Genomic DNA, 20769 nt, shown 5'->3' with positions numbered 1-20769 from the left:
CAAGTATCATTTCTACCCAGGAAAGGAGCAGTGGACATTGAATGACAGATAACTGGCAGTCTGGCCCACATCTCCTTTAATAAAGAATCAGTGTAAATCCTCTTATAAACCTGTAGTTTTATGACTCTCAACCCTTGTCTCACAGAAAAGAAAAGTGAGTTTCAGAATCAAGATTAGGCATTTGTGTCCTGCCTTCCTCTGCTCTAACGTCACTTGCTCTCAGTAAGTCAGCTGCTCATTCAGAGGAGAAAATATTTCTCAGATGCCAAAAGCAAAATTGATCTATTGTGAAAGAGTTGAAGTGTGTTCTAAAGAAACTTTAGACACTGCTCAGTCCTCGACACTGAAGGCCTTCAGGATGTTTTGTGATTGTTATAATTATTTTTGGTTCCTTTAAGTTTGTGCTTAGAGCATGGGACAGGTAGCTGTATTTCATTTTAAATATATTTGGATGATGCTATTCATTGAGTAAATGTTGGTCGGACTTAATGCATATCAAGATCTGTGTTAGTCCTGATAAATCCTTTAGAAGAGAACAAAATATAGATAAAATTGTGATGTGTTACAGAACCCCAGACACTCATAGTACAATGAGAAGATGACAAGTATTTCAACAACCAGCATGAACAACTTTACCACACATACACATGCCACATATAGAATATGTTATGTTATACATGCTACAACATGTATGCTACATATTATATTATACTATAGTGTATTATACTATACACTTTACTGTAGAGGTGAGTAATACATTCTTCCCATTTTCCAGGAGATAAATCCTTAGTAATTTGCATTCAAAGAGAAAGTAGAAGAAGAAATGTTTCCACTTGTTTTGGGAAAGAGACAAGGTGTAAATATACTCAATCAATAGGACAAATTATTTGAGGGTACTTCCTTTTTTTATGTGTTCCTCAATACATGTACTTTCTTGCAGAAGTGTACTTGAGCATTTTGATCACTAACATATACATATCATGAAGATGCTGGGTGAAGATAAGTGTTTCAATAGGAAACTCCGTAGCATACTCAACTGGAGAATTCTGCCACTGGCTAGAATGACAGATTCAGTGTAAATGTCTAAGCACAGCACTAAGACGATTTAAGTTTCCCTTTTGTATGTGAAACACTGAGGTCATGCTTCTTACATGCAGCATGCTTGTGGGGTAATTGGAGTAGGTGATCAGGGCAATCACACTACCTGTGGATGGCTGGAGGGGATGGTGGGCACAGAATGCTCTGGAATATGACACGATAGATTACTACTCCTCTTACAATGTGTACCCCCCCAAAATAAGCTACTTTTTAGTATTATATATATAATAGTATTATAGATATATATAATATATCTCCTTAGATATTTAGTTTAATTCAATTAAACTTTTGGACAAATTGTGCAGTGTTATAGTCTGTCAGAAAACCTGATGTTACAGGTAAATAGAATACAAATTTAACACATTTTAATTCCCTGTGTAGAAAAAGTAGAACACTTTAACATGAGAAAATTCACAATTTCAAAATTTTCATATCAATCTTTAAAGGCCACTATCTGCTTTTAGCTTGGGGAAGCAAACAATGAGGGCTTTTGTGATTGAAACAACGTGGTTTCCCATTTTCTCTATGACATATTGTCATTACTCAAATCTAATTTAATCAATCCATCTTATTAGTGTTTTCTGATATTAAAAAGGATATAAAATTACATTTTATTGAATTATAAGTGTGAGTAAAATAGCTATTAATATTTCCTGTGGGTTGATGTCCATGCACCAGAATGCAATTGTACTATTTTATTAAATTCAAAAATGTTTCTGTTTTTGCTGCCATTTGGTTTGCACATTCTGTGTCTTGAGTGATGTTCATAAAGTTTTCTTAAGATTTGTTTCTGCCATTGCCACAATACAACACATTTTTATAGTAATACATTCCTTTCGTAATTTAAGACAAAAAGATGTAGTATTTTGGAAATATGGTTATGTTTCTAACAATCCTTCCTATGCTCTGGCAATCAGAGGAAGTCAAATTCTGCATTTTCTAAATGTTTATAAAAGCTTTATAGCTACCACAAATAATTTTAATATGAGGGAACATAAGACAGAATAAAATGATGCTGACAATATAAAAAATAGTATACACATATAATATTTTGATAAAAAGTGCATTTAGACAACATAATAATATTTAATTTTCATAACATTCTGGTGCAGGAATGCTATTATCTACAATTGAAGAGAAGTGAGTCCGAGAGGTCAGTAAACATGTTCAAAGTTGCACAGTTTAGATTTCAGATTCAGAACCACACAGTGAATCTTGTGACTCCAAATCTCTTACTCGTTCTGCTAGACCATGTTACTTCCAGAAATAGATCCAGGCAGCCCAGATCTATCTCCACAGTTTACTTTCTCAAAAGAAATTTCAGGTAGGCCAAATTAAATAAAAAATTGAACATCTATTTTTTTTTCTCATATTTAATTCAAGATCAAACTCCCTCTTCTATATGTGTCTTTATATTTGACCTTCACTTCAAATCCAAGTGCCTTTTTAAATGAGTTTAAATTTATTGTCTCTAGTTTATCTTTTAAACTAAGTAAATAATTTTCAACATCAGCCTCTACTACCAATTGAAACTGGTTAGTAAAAATGACTTTCCTTGTGGTCATATTTATTAAATTTTGTTTTGATGGGGAGGTATTTATCTATCTATCTATCTATCTATCTATCTATCTATCTATCTATCTATCTATTTATTATTTGTTTGTTTGTTTGTTTATTTAAATGAAGATATTGGGGATTGAACCCAGGATCCTGTGTATACTAAGCATGCACTCTACCACTGAGCTAGTATTTTGTTATAGAATGAACTGTGTCCGTGTATAATTTGTATGCTGAAGTCTAAAACTTGGCTGCCTCAGAATGTGACCTTATATGGAATAGAGCTGTTGAAGGTGTGATTAGTGAAGATGAAATCATGGTGGGCTAGTGTGGGTCTGTAACCTAATACGAACGGAGTCCCTGTGAAAAGGGAATATTAGAGCATGGATACACATGGACGCAGGGAGAATGCCACGTGGAAATGAAGGTAGAGATCAGGGCAATGCTTCTTCACACCAAGGAACGCTAAGGACTGCCAGAAAAGTACCAGAAACTAGGGGAGAAACCCTAGAAGGAATCAGCCCCACTAACACCTAGATCTCAGACTTTTAGCATCCTAATCAATAAATCGCTGCTTAAGCCATCTAGTTTGTGGTATTATACAGGCCTCATCGGTTAATACATAGCCTTTTCTTTTCTTTATCAAATCCAGTATTCTTGTCAGGCTCTTTCATCTTTATTATGTCTCTAAAAAATTTGGATTTATCATCCCCTATAATGCCTAAAATGCTGGTCTTCTTAAGGATCGTCCTTTATATACAGTTTTGGAATAATATCAAAAGCTGTGGTTTAAACTAGTACTCATTTATATACCAAAATTGCATATGTCTTCTAAAATCAGGCACAGACTACCCAACATATCTAAAACTGAATTCAGTACACTTGGTGCATTTCCCTATCTTCTTATCTCTTCCCCACTCTCTATTGCTGTAAGTCACTCCTTTGACTCAGTTACTCCAGCAAGAATCTTGAATGAAGGTCAATCTATATTTGCCAACTTCATGTCCTACTTTTAAATAGTACATAAGCCCATCAATTCTATATCCTTAATAATTCTTGAATAAATCCACCTTTTTATAACCCTTTACATTCTCTCCTGGTCAACTTCAGTACTTTCCTAACTAGCCTTTCTGACTTCTGCCTTGTGTATTCCCCCAATTCATTGCTGTTCTGTTTAAAGACCCATTCTGTTCTGTAAGATATAATACAGTGTATTGTGACTTTTTAATTTTATTTTTCATTTAACTCAGGAATAATTGACAAATAAATTGAAATTGTGATTCTTTATTTTTATTTATTTATTTTTTATTTTTACCAGTGTTCAGCACAATTTTTCAGTTATTCATGGACATATACACACTCATTGTCACATTTTTTTCTCTGTGAGTTATCATAACATTTTGTGTATATTTCCCTGTGCTATACAGTGTTGTCTATTCTACAATTTTGAAATCCCAGTCTATCCCTTCCCACCCTCCACCCCCCTGGTAACCACAAGTCTGTATTCTCTGTCTGTGAGTCTATTTCTGTCCTTTACTTACGCTTTGTTTTTGTTTGTTTGTTTGTTTTTGTTTAAAGCATTACTGAAGAGAAAGAAAGAGGCTGGAGGAATAACTCTCCCAGACTTCAGACAATACTATAGAGCTACAGTCATCAAGACACATGGTATTGGTACCAAAACAGACATATAGACCAATGGAACACAATAGAGAGCCCAGAAATGAACCCACACACTTTTGGGCAACTCATCTTTGACAAAGGAGGCAAGAATATACATTGGAATAACGACAGTCTCTTCAGCAAATGGTGTTGGGAAAACTGGACAGCAGCATGTAAAACAATGAAGCTAGAACACTCCCTTACACCATATACAAAAATCAACTCAAAATGGATTAAAGACTTAAACATAAGACAAGATACAATAAACCTCCTAGAGGAAAACATAGGCAAAATATTATCTGACATATATTTAAAAATTTTTCTCCTAGAAGAAATAAAAGCAAGAATAAACAAATGGGACCTAATGAAACTTACAAGCTTCTGCACAGCAAAGGAAACCAAAAATAAAACAAGAAGAAAACCTATGGAATGGGAGAAAATTTTTGCAAGTGAAACCGACAAAGGCTTGATCTCCAGGATATATAAGCAGCTCATATGACTCAATAAGAAAAAAATAAACAACCCAATCCAAAAATGGGCAGAATACCTAGACAAGCAATTCTCGAAGGAAGACATACAAATGATCAATATGCACATGAAAAAATGCTCAATATCACTAATTATCAGAGAAATGCAAATCAAAACTACAATGAGGTATCACCTCACACCAGTCAGAATGGCCGTCATTCAGAAATTGTGATTCTTAATACACATTAATGAGAATAACAGTTTTTAGATGCAGTTCATTTATGCAACACATCTTTCTATTTTTAGCATCTAGGTTTCTTTAAACTTAATGCATTTTGATTTCCATTCTTTGTAATGATGAAACATTGCAGATTTAAATAAATTTACATCAGTGTTTTTATTATCTGTTAAGTTTAAAACACCATAAACAAAGCCTCTTTTTTCCCTGTCTACTTCACCTTCAAACCTCCTGCCCCTCCCCGAAAACATGCATACACACACACACACACACACACACACACACAGAGTCATCACTCTCTCTTTTTTTCTCAATTGTGTCAGCAACATGCCATGGATATAGCAAACATATTTCTTGGTTGGTCTTTTTGTGAGTCTGAATGAGGTTCTTATGCATCTGTAAGTGATTGATTAAAAAGAAATTTTTGATTTCATAGAAAAAGTGGTAAAATGCTTTGGAAAGTCTTTCAAAATAGCATTTCTAAACTTGAAGTGGAATTTTGACATTTTGGCATTTAACATTTTAAGTTTTATCCATTTATTAAACAATTTAATCTGTTTTTGTCACCTGGCCTTTTCTGTCTTATTCATATATTTCCAGATGATACAAATTTCTTCCCCAAAGAAAGTTCATAATGGCAAGAATCTTAGTTATATTCTTGATTTTGTGTTCTGTAAGGTTTTATTGAACCATACAATTCTAATATCATCTTTTTTCTTTTTTGGTGGAAATGGGAGAATAAAAAATCATTTGTATCAGTGTAAGTCAAATACTACTTTCTTTCAATAATTAAATATTTTAAGTAAACTGACCTATTAACAGTTTAACTTTTTAATTTTTTCTTGTTCATTTCCCGCCATGAAAATCCCTAATTTTTAGCACAGTAAGCAAAATTTCCTTGGGTGACTAGATCTTAGAAATTGGAAAATGCATTTGCTCAGGCAATAAGGGCTTTATTATATCAACATATTTCTGCCATGCTTATAAAATCATTAAGCTGATACCTTTGGGAAGATTTTAATTAATTACAAAATGTCAATTAATTGATGGAGTAAAATGAACAAAGGTAACATGGAACAGATTTAGCAGTATACGAAAGAGTTGGATATCTTCAGTCTATGCTTGATAGAAAGTTCTAATTTCCCTATCTTGAGAACAAAGGACACTGGACTTAGACATCTGTTTCCAATTTTGCTGTTAAGGAGATTTGGGCCCAGGTAGGTCACTTAACTGATGGACATCTCTTTTCTCATAAATGAAAGGACAGGATCAGAGTAGGTAATTTCTAAAATTCTTTCCAGCTCTAATATTTTAATTTTTTGGCAAAATCTATCAGCCTTAGTGATACATGTTGTCAAAGATTAGAGATATAGAGAATGATGATGATGATAATGATGATTTTGATAATGTCTAATATTATTGAGTGTTATATGCCTGCATTTGATTCCCTAATTGTTCTAATAGGGGAATATTACTGCCTTCCATTTTATTAATGAGAAAATTGAGGAAAATATAATTTAACTAATATGACCAATATCATAAAGCCCTATGCCAAAGTCAATTATTTCAAATATTAAGCTTTATGGAAAGAATATTATCAGTGTTCATCAGTATCCTTTCTGTGCACCAGCAAGACTACATTATTTATCCACTTGAAGATCATTAAGGTCATGTGATTAGCTTTGTCCAATGGCCATGAGTCAAATTTACATGTATAAGTTTTGGCACAAAGCATGGAAAAACCAGCAATGGCTCTGCAGGTGCCTCTTTTTCTGAGATGCCCATCAGGAGGCAGTAAGCTCCATATGATGTTGCTTCAAGATGGTGGTACTTTCCTTGTATTCTGAATCACTGAGTTGCTGGTTGTGGGACAGTTCATCTTGCTTCTTATCTGGATACAGACTTTTCTAGAGTAAATTCTAAATCTTTGTTGTTTAATAAACTGAAATTTGGATTAAATCCACACACACACATATATGAGGACATTTAGCCTATATACAATTCAGGACATTTTCATCTTCAATGAAAGTTAAGGGCATGAAGCTTTGAAACTTTTCCATGTTATCAATTATACCAGTATTTCCTGATATAATCAGCCACCTGGTAGTTAGCATTTGCTACCATGAAAACATTCTTAAGCATGAATCATTCTCTCCTGCTAGATTATCTCCTTTTTTCTCACTTCTATCTCTCTTGAAACCTCTTATTCCTTGCTCCCAACTTCATTTTTAGGAAATACATACCTTAACAACTCCTCTTTTTTTTTTTTTTGGAAATACTCTTTCTTTCAAGATTGAGAAATAGTATGAAATATTTGATTTTCAATACTGACGTTTTATAGCAGTGTGATCTCATCGAAGTTATGTCTCAGTCAGATTCAATCTGAAAATGAAAACAAATATGAGTATTATGTGAAAAGGGGTTAGATATGTGATAGCACTTCCCCAAATTGTGTGTATTGCTGGGGTCGTAAATTTCTAAAAGGGAGAATTGGAGGCTCATGGAAAAGACAATAACCAACCCTTTGAAGTAAAGCAGTTTGGGCTGCCCAAGTGGGTCTGCAAAGGAGACCTGGTGCAAAAGATTATGGAAAGCTGCTGTCTCCACATATCTGTTGGGTCTCAGTGGCTCTTGGTCAGCAAGATTTTCATTTGGGAAGATGATGTGGGTGTGGAGCCAAAGACAGCAAGAACTAGCTAGAATCCACATGTATCTCTTTGTTACTCGTACCTCTAAATTAACAGATTTCAGATGAGCTGCTTTATTTTCCCCTTCCAAAATTTGTAAAAAGAATTTCTTATTTGGGCCAGTTAACAAACTATCATACAGGATAGGGGATTCTTGTAAACTATTCTAGCTTAGCCAAGATGACAGTATAAAAAAAATTGCTGCAAGTCAATTAATTTTCCTGTCCTTTAATTTCTTTATTTCTAAAATGTTTGATTTTGCTTCAGCAACTCAGTGTCTTAGTTGTTGGAATCACATGTGAATATACACTGAAAATTACAATAATGATAAAAATTATTGTTGTTTCAAAGTAATTGTGACAACATATTTTAAAATGATTTGCCTAAACACATCAATCTGTGAAAATAAATATTTCATACATTTTAAAAATAGAAGCCTCTTGAAACAGTGTGGGCTTAACTTGTCTTGTGTATATCTGCTTGTTCTATAGTATATGATTGTAGATTTCAAATTTTTACAGTGCAGTATGCACAATTTACATAAAAAATTCAATAATCATCTGTTAACTAAATCTTTACTTGTGACTAATAAGATAATACATTAATAATTTAAAGTTCATGACACATACAGACAAAGAGGTGGATAGCTTACAAATTCTATTACATGGAATTCTGAAGTTCTTGTACTACCAAGAAAATTATAAATATAGATTTGAATTTTATGTAACTGCTGCTCTGATAAAATTAGTTGGAAGGAAATTCAGTGCTTTGAGTTTTTAATAGTTATGATATTTAATACTTATTTACTTCAATTTTAGCTAATGAAGAGTGGAGACCAACACACATTTAAGCTGGTAATTTCTACTTCTGGCCAGAAACACATAGGAACTGTGTATAAATAAATGCAAATGCCATTAATGTATAGATTTTTAAAGTTCTACTATATTTTTCTTGGAAATGAAGAGAACTTTCAAAATTATCTTTCTTAATCCTATCATTTGATAGATAAAAAAAGAAAATTACCCAGATAAAGTAAGAAAAATTATATAGATCATAAATAAACTTTTTGTATAAGTTACTGAACTTTTCATGTGCCTGCTTTATTTTATTATTGCTTTTTGTAATACAACTGACTACTTACACCAACCACCAATTGGTATATATGTTACCAATTGTGCACATATTTCTATGATTCAGTCGTACAAATGTTGATTATGGTTTGTTCCAAATTCATTTGGATTTGCAAACCTAATCATAACTAAAACAACTGAGGAATTAGAAATTCATTTTAAACAAAAATCAAAGGAGACCTTGCAAGATACTATCCCAATCAAACCTATGGCCCTATTGCAGAAAACAGATTTTAACAAATCTGGGCTAGGCCTTGTTATGTACATGGTATATAGACTGAGGTTCAAACCACAGTGCCTGATGTTGGGAGTATGTGGTCTTATTAATAGAGTGAAAGACATGTAGTCAGTAGTTACAGAGCAGTGCAAGTATTTGACAATGACTGTTTCATAGGAGAGGCAGTGAAGAATTCATTTCTGTGTTTTCATCAGAGACATAGAGTTCAAAACAATGACTTTGGTCCTAAACTTAGGAGATTTTATACTACAATAAATAGTAGTAAGGAGGATGTGTGGATACATTGTGTTGTGCATGTGGGGGCACACACACACATGCCTGTTGTGGGCAAAGGTATGTGTTATTGGCAGGGTTAGCTCGTTTAGTCAATACTAAAAACAAGGGGTGGGACATAGATCCCAAGTGACTTTGTGATTTTTACTATTAATAATTCTAAAGGAAAATCACTGGCAAAATAAGTAAAAATTACAGAGTTTTTCTAGTTTTTAAATCCAAAATCTGTTTATTTTTTCAAGCTACTGTTATTCTTAGTGAAGGGGAATAACAGTTCCTGCCTTTTACAGTGAAGGAATAAAGAGTATTCATGATGTGACTTTTCATTAAAATATGAAATTTTCCATCCTAAGGTCCTCAAAAATGAGTTATTCTACCCTGATCAGAAATGGTCCTCTGGGCATTGGCTCATGTGGGATAATTTAATGGAATTTCACATTCTGTAATTGAGACTATATGTTCATCTAATGATGCCAAGCATACTTTAAAAACCCCTCAATGCTGAAGTTTCAGTCTCCTGCCATGATTGTTCATACCTCTCAGTTGATTAGTAATTCTAAATGACAATGCAAATCAAAGTGAATTTTCATATTGTGTTTACACCATTAGTGAAAATCTAATTAAATATCTAATAATTAATGCAACTCCTTCCAGGAGAGTTAATACATTAGAGAATGTCAATGGGGAATATCCAGTGGGAATATTACCTTCATTGTTGTGTTTCATATTGTGAATTGTGTGAATTATAGTGTATATTATACTTTATATGCATATTTTTTAAAAACTGTGTGGGCAAGACAATCCAGTTCTTGGTACAGTAATGTAACTTTCTTTTAGTTGGACATTATTATATTGATGTCTTACACCAGGTCACCCAGTCAGCTAGCCAGTAAACATTTAGAGAGTGCCTAATACGTGACCAGCACTGTGTTAAATGTTAGTGATATAGAAAGTGTTAATATAGAGACCTTTTTCTCAAAAGGATCTTTTCTTAAATTACTAACCATTATAATTAACTTAAGCTTCTAATTTTCAGTGGGGAACTTTTGAGTGGAATTCAGAGAAGGTTATGGTGTGTATTAGAATATCCTTTGGCATTCTATTTCCACATGAGGAGTATTTATCTTCTCCTACTTTTGGGCTTGAACTTGTAACTTGCTTTGGCCCGTAGGCTATCAGCAGATATGATGTGATGCAAGCCAAGGCTTGAAATGTGCTTATGCACTGGGCTTTCTGTCTTGTACTCTACCTCTACCATGAGGACATGCTGAGTAGACTGATTGGCCTCAAACAATTCAAAGGCACTTAAGATTAGACCTGAACTGAACCCATGTCCTGGAACTAAACCTAAGTGAGGGCATCAGAGTTCTCAGCAGAGCTGGCCCAGTGGGTCAGCAGTTTGAGGTAGAACCCCAGATGAACAATTAGTCAGTGCATAAGAATACTTAGCTTTATAAACCTCTAAGCTTTGGGATGTTTTGTTGCAGACCCATAGCTGACAGACACAAATGAATCTGTGGTTTATAGTGATTGCAATAACAGATCTGTTTTTCTTTTTAGATCTTGTATTTAAAAATATTTACAAGAGTATAAATATGTGTTCTCTGTTTTAAGGAAACAGAGGCTTCATCATTATTTAACTATAATTTAAGAACCAAGCAACAAAGGCAGAAACAGTGAAAACATCAATGGTGTAAATGTAATAATATGAATGATTCTATTCTGCCAAATGTATCCATGACAATTTCTTAAGTGATCATCAAAGTATAGGCAAATTATTCTCCTCGGAAGGCCCTGTAAGCTCCTTGTGTAGTTAACCAGTTTACATAAACATGGAAGACAGTGATGGAGTTGCTTCTTGATTTTAAAAAAAAGTTGTGTCAGCGTGTTTAGGTAATTTTTTAGAGTTGTGTTTGTGTTTCATCTGAGTTGGCTCAAAAAATGACAAATAGGCAACATAAATATAAAAATTCAAGGCCACTAAGAGAAAGAATTATGTGATAGACTTAAAGCCATTAATATGCAATTGTTAACTCCTTAAAATAAAGCACACACTTATTTTATATTATACACCTCTAGTCCTTAGAGCTATGTCTTTCATGATGTTGGTATATCATGTATGAGCAATAAATAGTATTATGTGACTCAAACAATGATCACACATAAATATATTACTAATGAAAAGTTAAATGTTTAGGGACCTTTGTATTGTTAGTCCTTGTATAAGTTACTAAATTTACTAAAACAACCTTTTCATGTACATATGTACATTAATAATAGAAAGTCATCTGGCATAAATTAACTGTATTTTCAGTGATTATAGTCACACCTCAAATCTCTGGAAGCAGTTATTTGGTACACTTTGACATGGACCTTTTAAAAACTAGATTAAATTAGTAGTAACTGTAAAATCTCTGACAAGAAAATGCTTCTTTCAGGACGTTATATATAAATATAAAATTGAAAGAAGGACTTACCCTCCTGTGAGAAAAGCAAATGTAAATATCCAGTTGTGTGGATTAGGTGAAGCAAGGCCCTAGCGTTCACTCTACATACTTTTATAGTGGGCGTTTTTTCACCGTGACTCTTTCACCTCAGGTTGACTAAATGTGACTTGTTCACAACTCAAAATTTAAATAGTTTGAGCTCATGTACGCCTTATGAAAAAAGCGAGATTCAGCATTGCATATTTAACTCTTAAAGTGTAAACTGTCTCATATTTACTATCACACAAAATAACAGAACAAAAATAGGTAAATACAGTAGAAAAATATAAATCTGTAGGCAAAATTGACCTGTAAAAATAAATGGGATTATTCCAACAATGCAAATTAGTTTGCCTGTATACAATAAATTAATGTAGTATGGCACATTAATAGATTACAAAACTACAAGGGGAAAAGCAATTGATCATTTCAGAAGATGCAGAGAAAATACGTGATTAAAGTCCAATACTGGTCCTAATAAAAAGCTCTTAGAAAACAAAAAATGAAAGAACTTCTTTATTCTGACAAAGAATACCTGAAAAAAAAAAACAACAAAGTAAACTATTGTGATGAATACAAAAAAGGTAAAAACATTAACTTCAAAATTAGAAACAAGTTAACAATAACCTCTATGACCTCTTCCATTCATCATTGTAAGGGAGGTACTTAAGACCTTAGTAAGAAACAGAATCAAGTGTATTATTTACTAGAATCTGAATGAAGTAATCTAAACTGTTTATGTTAAAAAAACCCAAAAAGATAGGTATAAAAAGTGTAGTTTTCAGAGACTAAGTATCAGGTGTATTTCTATGCCTAGAAACAAAATGTTTGAAATGCAATAAACACATACAATTTTAACCACAGAAAAATATGAAGAAAAGAAATTCACCAAATAAAAGTCTTGCATGCCATCCGAAAAAAAAATATGACTGTGTGGAAATGCATTAAAGATACAAAAGTAACTGGATAAATATAGCTTCTTCATGAATATGGAAAGCCAATATCTTAACCATATAAAATCTTACCAAAGTGATTCAGATTTAATCTCTATGATTAAATTCTGGCAGAGGTTTGAATGGTACTCAACAAATTTACTCTAAAATTTATATGGAAAAAGACACAGCCAATAATAGTCAAGTTATTCTTGAAGAAAATTAGGTGAGTGTAAATTCCAGCCATAAATATTAGCCAGTAACACTTAGCAGAAAAGATAGAAAAACACACAAATGTGAAACTTTAAGTTTAAACTTTAAACTTTAAGTACAAGAGATGTGGTGTTGGGGCAAGGAATAGCGACTTTATTTGGAAAGCTGGCAGACCGAGAGGATGGCTGACTAATGTCTTGGAGAACCATCCAGATCCAGTCACAATACAGGCTTCTTTTATACAAAACAAAAACAAAAACAGAAACAAAAAACAAACAACAAAAACAAGGGAGGGTGTATGGTTGGTTGTTGCAAACTTCTTGCTGTAGAAATTCTTTGTTCTTACAGCTGTCCATGTGGGTCAGTTCATGGTGTCCCTGTAAACCTCCAACAAACAAGTGTTATTCTCTATTCTGCAGCTTCTTATCTTTATGTGAGTGCAGAGCTAGCAAGACTAAGCCTAGGAAACAGGGCACAGTGGTCAAAACTAAAGGAACAGATCTAATATAGAGTCAGATTTGTTCTCCTCTATTACATTAACTTCAGAAAATTATAATATCCTTATAAATTAAAGGTGTACACACACGAACTGCAGCAATTTTTTTCCTAAGTTACCTTCAACCTTCTGCATGTGTTCTGTGTTCACCAAGATAAATATACAAGTATGTTCATAACATCATTGCTTATAGTAATCAAACATTGTAAATAACTCAAATATCCACTTTTTGGAAAATGGATTAATGGAGTAATTTCTAAGTTGCATTCTAAAAATTTCAGTTTTATAAAAACTAATAATTCTAAATATAAAAATTGTAGTAAAGTGAATGTTTCGGGGGAAATTGAACAAAAATATACCATTTAATAAATATAAATGGCAACTTAAACTAAATGATATCATTTTATTGATATATATGTGTGTTCAAGAAATTATAAAGAAAAGCAGGAGAATGCATTTTAAAATCTCAGGATACCTCCATAGTGAAGAAAGAGAGGTAAATAGGATAAAAATAAAAGCACATTAGGGGCTTTAATAATAAAGTACATGCTTTAGTTAATTTCAAAAAGAAGGTTCATAAATTTCAGTTAGCCAGACAATTATCCACTTTTGTTGTTTAAATTTTATCTTATTTATTTTTGTGAAAATAGTACAACTTTAGCCTTATGAAATTTGTGGACACTTCCTTTCTGACTTACTACATAGTTATTTTTTGTCATTTTTATATGTACCTTTAAAAATATATATTCTGTGAGGTGTACAAATTGTTAGACAAAAGTTGGAAACTCTATAAGAAAATCCTCTATATACTTTTTTTGTCTAATTAATCTAGAAAGTTTCAAGGGATTTGTTTGTTTTTATTACTGTAAATCCTCTCACTTTAATTTTGAGTTTCTCAATATCCCGACATTCTTTTTTATCAGTCTACCCTATATCTACATATATGAGAGGACCAAGACCCTGATGCCACAATCATTCTTCCCAGAGGAAGCCCATGTCCTGGGATCTGTAGGACCCAGCAGCATATATAAATATATATTTATCTACACTGGCAAATTATAATCACTCATAAATACCTTTGGACTCACTTTTGGCGTTGAATACTCTATATGTCTGGACAAGTGTACAATGGTATTTATCCATTATTACAGTACCACACACAATTGTTTCACTGCCCTAAAAATCCTCTGTGCTTTACCTAATCAATCTTCCCTTTCTCATAACACTTAGCAATTTTTCATCTTTTTATTATCTCCATAGTATTGTTTTTTCCAGAATATCATGAGGTTGGAACCATATAATACATAGCCTTTGTAGATTGGCTTCTTTCACTTATCATTATACATTTAAGGATCTATATTATCTTTCTATGGCTTAATAGCTCATTTCTTTTCAGCACTGAATAATAATCCATTGTCTGATTGTACTATGGTTTATCCATTCTCCTACTGAAGGATATTTTTGTTGCTTCCATGTTTTGATAATTACAAACAAACCTGATGTAAATATCCTTGTGTAGGTTTTCATGTGGACATAGTTTTCAGCTCCTTTATGTAAACTGCAAAGAGTTGACTTGAAGGATTTTATGGTAAGAGCACATTTAGTTCTGTAAGAAACTGCCAAACTATCTTCCAAACTGTTTTAATCATTTTGTATTTCCATCAGCAATAAATAAGAGTTCCTGTTGCTCTACATCTTGGCAGGATGTTTGGTGTTGTCAGTGTTCTAGATTTGGTTAGTCTAATAGGTATGTAGTAGTAACTTCTTGTTTTAATTTGTAGTTTCCTAATGACATATAATGCTGAACATATTTTCATATGTTTGCTTGCTATCTGTTATCTTCTTTGGTGAGGTGTCTGCTCAGGTAAATTGCTCATTTTTTAAATCAGGTTGTTTAATGTTCTATTGTTGAGCTTTTTAGAATTCTTTGTATATTTTGGCTAATAGTCTTTTATCAGATATATTTTTTGCAAATACATCCTCCCAATCTGTGGCATGTCTTATCATCCTTTTGACAATGTCTTTTGCAAAGAAAACAAATTGTGATTTTTTTAAAAGTTCAGCTTTGAAATTATTCCTTTCGTTGATCATGCCTTTGGTGCTTTATCAAAAAGAAAAGTGAACAAAGTCAAAATATGGACTAGATAATCCTTTAAATAACAGAACCAAATTTCCAAAGATGGAGCAAAATACCATAATGTACCTATAATATAAAAACCAGTTAAAATGACTAGTTTCTTGATATAAAGTAGAAAATATATAAAAATATATAATCAGAAAAAATTTAACTACAGAATAATAACTATCAGGAAAAAACAACAAACAGGTTGTTTTTTATATAATATTGGCAAAACTGGATTAAAGAAGACAGCTTCTTGAAATTTATGTTTTGTAGAAAAGTCATCCTGAATTTTATATTCTAGAAATAGCCAAAATATTATACAAGTATGAAATAAATGAAGTTATCTTCAGTGATATAAAGAATGAGGGGTTTAATGCCTGAAAAACACATCTGAAGGAAAAACAAAAGAAAGTCACACAAAAAAATGAAAATAAATGAACAAAGTTTTATGAGGAAAACAAAATAGACAGTCATAAATAAATTAGTCAATAATACATATGGATAAGCCTAAATTGAGTCAATTTTCCTATTAAAAGACATTAAAATGCATAGATTCTCAGATATTTGGGGGGAATCTCTATGATATTTGCAAGAGGAACACTTAAACATGCTACAAAAATTATTGAAAATAAAATATGGAAAAAGAAACACCAGAAAGAAATACCTATTACTATAAAAAGTATTTATATCAGTTTTAGATTTAAGCAACATAAAAGAGCAAGGGTAAATATATTGGATATGTCATGTTTTATTTCTCAGTTTGGGTGGTAGAGTAATGGATATATATTTTATAATCATAACCTGTATGTATCAAATGTTTCATAATTTAGAAATGCAAATAAAAATATATAATCCAATCTTACTGTAATGTAACAAATAATTAAACTTTTTTTGCATGTAATTCCTGGGTATTAGTTATGTGTGTGTATGTTATATATATGAATGTTTTTGTGCTAGAATCAAATTATGCACACAATTTTGCTCTATGAACATTAGACATTCTATATTGAGAATCCCTTATGGTTTTAAAAGACTTTAAATATAATTAATAACAAAGTAAATTTTTATTTGTGAAAACCATAAGAAATATAATTACTCAGCTTTACTGATGCTGTTACATTGTTTTTAATGCTTCACACTGGCATTTTTCTATTAAAATAACCATTCTAATATCTCTTTATTTATGCATTTGAAACGACTTTAACTTTGTAATTAAATTCTCAAAAATCTTTAGTGAATAATATAGGTTATGAAATTTAGAGACAGAAAAAATATTACTCACAAGCCCATAATTAACTAAATTTAATCTTTGATATAGAGACTTCCAGAACGGAATCATTAAAAATATACTCAATATTGTAATCATAAATTTTGCACAGAAATTTTAAAATGTTTTACATATCCAAGAAGTCATTAACTCTGTTTTCCTTTTCTTCTTTTTCCCCACTATTTATACCTGATATGGATCAGTCTTGAAGGGATCATCAAGAGGACATGACTGCTGGAATGTGTTTCACTTGCCTTCTCTGAAGAAGCCCCACCAAGTACTCAGCCTTGTGACAGTAATGTGCTTGTTGCCAAGACTACCTGGACAGTATTTTAAGGCTTCTATATAAACTTTTAAGATTCTGGTGGGGTTGCGAGGAGACTCTTGTGGCTGCTCAAGACAAGTCTCATAAGTAAGTTATCTTGCTGATAAGACCTGCCACCCACTAAATTGCAGTGCTCTGCTTCTTCCTATGGTCTCTCCTTCCCCTCTGTGTTGGACCAGTTCGTGGATCATCAAGCAGACTGGGCTGAAGTACATCCTCCAGCAATTCTCTCTGTGAAGATGTCTGGGTGTAAATTTTTTGGCATCCTTTTTATTTCTAGAAGTATATTTGGTTATCACTCTCACAACTGCTAATTTGTCCAGATGCATAGTTTTAAGCTTAGAGTGATTTATCTTCCATTCATCATGATGAAAATGTCTCTCCTTACGCAGATTCATTATCAAGGTGGCCCAGTTTTTTTTTTTTTATTTCAATTCGAAATTATATAGGCAGAGGTAACTTTTCATCAATTGTGACATCAATGTTTTGAACAATTTTAATATACATGCTGTTTACTGAAATAAAATTGTATAACGTAAGAGTTGTGGGTTAAGTTTTATTTGGGGCTAAATGAGGACTATAATCTAGGAGACAGCACCTCAGGTGGCTCTGAGGAACTTTTCTGAAGAGGCAGGGGGAAACTCAGTATTATATATGTAATTTTAGTGAAGGGGAGTATGTGCAGTCAAACACACATTGAGTTCTTTTGCCAGTTATGAGGAGCAGACATCACTGTTAATGAATTTAGTGCTCTTCTAGATATAAGGAGATGCAAGAATTGGGGCTCATAAAATTTTCTCCTGAAAACATCTATCTGAATCCCTATTTTGTCAGTTTTCCCACAGCACAAAGTGCCCCATTCCTAATCTCCACCGTGAACTTTCAGGGAGTGTTGGAGGTCAGCGGCTACAGTGGCTCGTGATTGGTTACAGTAGCAAGCAGAGGTAGATGGCAAATGGTATAAATGATTATTCTCCTTAACATTTTTATTTGAATTATTTTTGATTACTTTTTTCTCCATTATAATTTTATATTTTACTTGAAAATATAAAGACTTATGATTTATAAAAATTCACTGTTAAATCTTTTATTTGTAAATATTAGAAAAGAAAGTTATTTTTGCTATCTCAACATTTTTATACATTTTCTTTTAATTGTATCTGTGTTATTAACCATATAATAATCAATAATGCAAATTGATATAAAGTAACATGCATTTACAAAATCAAACAAGTTAGACTGAAATATCATTTTAAGAATTATTTTTATTTATTGGCATTTATTTTGAAATATTTTCAAAATAGACGTGATCCTCACTTTGTCTACCTGTAGATTCAACACCCTTTAACATAGCATTTATATAATCTTGTCTTACTTCTTACATTTTAAAAAATGTATCCTTTTCTTAGTACTTACTATTTTTTTTTAAGATAAATATATAGTTACCATTCCTTCTGATTCTTTGAATGTCTTAGTATTACTTTGGCTTAACTACAAACATAACAACCTTAGTGGTAACACAATTATAGAATTATAATATTTTCCTCAAAGCTTTATAGCTATTTCCATAATATATTGTGGCTAGTCAGTCTTTAATAGAAGAAGACAAGGCTATTCTTTGTTTTCTCTAGAGAAGTAATTTTGTTTATATTTTTTTCTGGTCCACTTTTAAATTTAACATTTTGAAATAGATATAGATAAATATCTATTTTGCATTATAATTAAGCTTTAAACGTGGTATATTCTTTTACTTATGTTGATATGCCTATTTCCCTGCCCTGGGAACAGATCTGGGTATCCAACAGTTTGGCACATTTTCTTGGTTGTTCTCTGATTGCTAAGAGTCAGGTCATACCCATACTTTAGCAACTGCACTGGATGACTGAATTTCTAATGTTATTTCCTTCTTTTGAGCTGCAGTTTCATTAAATTTATGTATTATTTATTGTAGAAGCAAATAAAAGCTTATATTTATAGGTAAATGGCATAAGTTTTAGTGGAATGTGGAGGTCACAATACACATGTTTAGTTGATATAGATCTTTACTCTAAATAATGATGAAATTTTTTGATGTTAAATTGCCTTCCTGCTTTCCTTCCCTCTTCTTTTCTTTCTTTTTGATTGGTATTTTTTGCTCTAAAGTTTATTTTTTTGGCAAAACCTTATTTGAATTGATACAGAGATGAAGGATACACACACACACATAAATGTCTATATAAACTCTACTAAATAAATAATCATAAAATCCCTGTTTCTCAAATCAATTCAAAATATTTTAAGAATGCTGCTTTCCTTGAATTAAACTTAATTCTTCTCCTCACTTATTTATTAAGCAGCATTCCTTTGTCATGCAGTGACTATAGCCTTGTTCTTCCTGTAAGTAATTGTGTTTTATAAATTTGTAAGCAACCAGAGTGATTTCAGAATTTGTTAAAGATTTACAAAAAATTGACATGATCTTAACCACATGCTGCTATTGCCAATATGCCCTTTAGAGTGATGTTTTTACTAAAAGCAATGTCTGACTCCTTCACATTCCTACAATAATGGCCTTATTATTATACTACAAAAGATGACATCTTCAAACAAAAAATGTCTAACTCTATAACAATATTCCATGAATTCACTTATTACACAATATTAACAAACTGCTTAAAGAATGAATCAAAACCATATAAGATATTATTTCTCATGTATTGGAAAAAAATTATACGATGAAGTAAATTAAATCTAGTAGTGTGAAAACATTCTAAGCCTTTCTAATGATAAAAACTTTAAACATAAAATATTCTACTTCAAAAATGCTTTCAGAGATGTTATAAATGGTGAGAGGATGTATATATCATATATAGTTTTCTGTTTATGAATTTGATTATATTATAGCAATGGAACAGTGTAATATTAAATTTTAAAAAATGCATATCAATTGAAGATATAAATTAACCTCAAATTTGGGTTGTAAATAATTTTATATTTAGCTTTCAGTTTTCTTTATGTGTTTTTATATAATTTCAGGAAAATAATTATCATATATAAATGTACACATCTGAGTCTTTATCTAATATGTCTCAATCTCAAGAGTTCTAAAACCCCTCAATTTCCTTCTTTCCTTCCTTCCTCTTTCCTTCTTTCCTTTCTTCTTTTCTCCCTTCTTTCCTATTCCTTTATTGGTATTTTGGGGTATAAAAGTTAATTGTTGGCAATATTTTATCAGAACTTTTAATGTGAATGAAGGATGAGAGATATATACATATATACACACACACATATAGTGATGATCCAACTTGGAATAAATATTCCCATATTTCTATGAAAAATTATGAATGCATTTAACTATAGTATGTTATTCCTTAACATTTTTCATAATATACAGTATATGTACTTACAACTAAATACTGTGAACTTAATTGTTTAATATCTACCTTCATGCATGGAAGAGTTTTTATGTTATTATAACGTATACTTTAATAATGTGATAAAGGAGAATGACATGGTGTTAAGAAATTATGTTAATGTAATGGGCTTTATGAATTCACAAATTAGCTGAGCACTGAGAGTGATTGGAATTAGATAGGCAAAT

At 31.9% G+C, this 20769-nt stretch overlaps 2 long non-coding RNA genes across 2 annotated transcripts in view; one reads left to right on the top strand and one right to left on the bottom strand.

Moving 5' to 3' along the window:
• The window catches only part of LOC135321558 (uncharacterized), a 941446-nt gene that overhangs the window by 437945 nt on the left and 482732 nt on the right, over positions 1 to 20769 (top strand). The window lies entirely within an intron of this gene.
• LOC135321559 (uncharacterized) overlaps positions 1 to 20769 on the bottom strand; it is a 59252-nt gene that overhangs the window by 14674 nt on the left and 23809 nt on the right. Inside the window, exon 2 of the long non-coding RNA XR_010381419.1 lies at positions 7264 to 7402. This is a non-coding gene — a long non-coding RNA (uncharacterized LOC135321559). The remainder of the gene's footprint in view (positions 1 to 7263; positions 7403 to 20769) is intronic.

Source organism: Camelus dromedarius, chromosome 6 (genome assembly GCF_036321535.1).
Source record: "Camelus dromedarius isolate mCamDro1 chromosome 6, mCamDro1.pat, whole genome shotgun sequence".
In the NCBI taxonomy this organism is placed as follows: Eukaryota; Metazoa; Chordata; class Mammalia; order Artiodactyla; family Camelidae; genus Camelus; species Camelus dromedarius.
The sequence above is the reverse complement of the archived record's forward strand: the minus strand, read 5'-3'. Positions and strand labels throughout refer to the sequence as shown.